The sequence below is a fragment of the Terrapene carolina genome, unplaced genomic scaffold (genome assembly GCF_002925995.2).
Source record: "Terrapene carolina triunguis isolate 2854851 unplaced genomic scaffold, T_m_triunguis-2.0 Scaffold11901, whole genome shotgun sequence".
Taxonomy (NCBI): domain Eukaryota; kingdom Metazoa; phylum Chordata; order Testudines; family Emydidae; genus Terrapene; species Terrapene triunguis.
In genome coordinates this window covers 3,324-5,796 of record NW_020676252.1, presented here as the reverse complement: position 1 = coordinate 5,796, position 2,473 = coordinate 3,324, and the positions used below count along the sequence as shown (strand labels likewise).

The window sequence follows — 2,473 nt, the reverse complement described above, 5'->3', positions numbered from 1 at the left end:
GCATTTATAATGGTGTTAAATATATAAAAAAGTGTTTTTAATGTACAGTATAAGGGGGGTCGCACTCAGAGGCTTGCTATGTGAAAGGGGTCACCAGTACAAAAGTTTGAGAACCACTGGTTTAGCACATATTTGGGAGGGGGTGGGGTGGGCCTTAACACAGGACAATGGAAGGGGAAGACATTCAAGGTCAAAATCCAGTGGGAGGGGGATAGGAAGGAAGCTCTTTGGGGAGCTGTCTGTGCAGCACCTACCACAGTGGGGCCCAACCTGGAGGCCTCTGGACGCTACTGCAGTATAAACGTAACTAATAATCAGCCACTTTCTATATGTCCTGAGAGGGGAGAGACCCCTGCAGCATGTGATGAGATTTCTAGGGCCCTGGCTCTATACCACAGCCCGAATACTTGTATTTCAGCCTACCTGGCTTCTCTCTTACAGCCCAGAGCCCTGTCTGCCCTGCAGCTTGACCTGTGCTTGCAACAAGTGGGAGTCAGGACCCATAAGGTATTAGCATGGCCGGGGGCTGCATTTACACACACCTCTTTGGGGCAGGGATGGGAAACCCAAACCACACCTCTGTGCCAATGGGGGCTCTGCTGTGCCCCAGGATATTGTCCCCCCCGCACCCCAGGTGCTGCCACTCAGCCTCAGGGTTCTTGCAAGGGAAGGCAGGTGATTTGCAGCCCAGACTCCCCTGGAGACCCGCCCCTGTAGGCTTCCCAGGAAATGTTCTGAACTGCTGCGTCTCCCAGGTCATGTTCCCTTCTCCCAACCCCGCCAGTGCTACCTGCTTCAGGAGCTCATTACACCTCCCCTCCCCCGCCGCCCCCCTGAGCTGGCCTCAGTCACAGGTGACCCCTCTGGGCCATGACCAGGAAGCCGACATAGTCAGGGCAGATCCTAAACTGTGCTATAAACAGTCGGGCCTCTGGTCCGTGGAATCCCAAGTGGCTGGAGTGAGGCAGGGAGCAGAGCTTTGAGTGACATCCCATCCAACCCAGCTGGTGGAAGAGGGAGGGAGAGATCACGAGTGCTGGACAAGCACTACCAAAGGGTGGATAAAAAGTTTTGTCTGGCCATGGGGGACAGCACCCTGGGGTGGCCTCAAATAGATTTCAATAGCGGGGTGCCAATCCAGAACTCAGCACATTTCTCTGCATAGATGGGACTGTGACAGGGATTGGGCTGGAGTGTTTTCCCGCCCCTACTCTTGTGTGTCTCTCCCTGGAGAGCGTGATGGTGCTGGAAGTGGAGCAGCAAAACAAAAGGGTTCACCTACATAACCCACAACTAATAGGTAGCTGTCACCCCCAGTGGCCAGCATGTGTATAGCAGTTTGATTCTGCTCTGAGCTCAAGGAGTAAAGGCTCCTGCTTTCAAACCCAGAAGTCCTGTGTTTGATTCCCAAAGACACACCAACCCAGGGACAGTTACACATCTACAGGGAAGTATTTTGCACCAACATAGCTGTACCAGTACCGATTCCTTGTGCAGACACACTGCCACAGTGTAAAAGGTGACGCCCACTGCGGCAAGTCACTTTTTTCACCAGTGTAACTCACCTACACTAGGGGTTTGCACTGGTGGAGCAGTGTCAGTGATGCTTCACAGGTGCAAAGAGTTCCTGGGATAGACAAGCCCCGGCCTTTATTCAACTCTGCTTCCAGTTTCCCTGAGGGGATAGTTTATTTAAATAGGAGGGTGAGGCAGAAGAGAGATCTGAAGAGGTCAGAGACCTTCAACCTAGAGTAATTGTCAAATACCTATAGGAGGGAAGGGCTGCTCCCAGTTCCCCAAGCACAGTCCCTGTGGCCTATCAGCCGACCAGTGCGGGCACCCTGTTGGATTGGTGCTTGTTACCTAGAGACGCCAGCATGTCATGCAGATCCTCCTTGTCGATGAAGCCATCGCGGTTCTGGTCAATCATGTTGAAAGCCTCCTTGAACTCCTGGATTTGCGACTGGTCAAACATGGCAAAGACATTGGAAGTGGCACGTTGGGGGCGCTTCTTGGTGGTTTTGGCCTTGGCTCTCTTGCTGGACATCTTGGCAGCTGGTGATCTACCTCCTGAGTGAGACAGGGAAAGCAGAAAGGAGACTGACTGACCATGGGAACAGACAGACTCAACAGGAATGGAGTGAAGCAATCTATCTGAGTGATTGCAGCAGGGGCAGGGCAAGGAGACAGGCCATGTGGGTTCTGTTCCTGATTTGTCTGCTGGCCATGCAACCAGACCAGTCATTTAACTTCCCTGCCCCCTCAGCCTCCCCATCTGTAAAATGGGAATAATCATATTTCACTAACTTTCATCACACAAGGAGGGGGATGATTTAATTTATTAGCTGGTAAAGCATCCTGTGATCCTTGCAAAGCGATAACGATTGTAGGGAAGGCTAGGGGTGACTACTCCCTTAGATTCAGTTTTGCTGCAATTGGTGCATGGATGCAAGAGCAAACACCTGTTTCCCCC

The 2,473-nt window shown here is 52.2% G+C and overlaps 1 pseudogene; it reads right to left on the bottom strand.

Moving 5' to 3' along the window:
• Window positions 1-1,819: 1,819 nt before the first annotated feature.
• On the bottom strand, window positions 1,820-2,074 carry LOC113408393 (annotated as a pseudogene).
• Window positions 2,075-2,473: the final 399 nt, after the last annotated feature.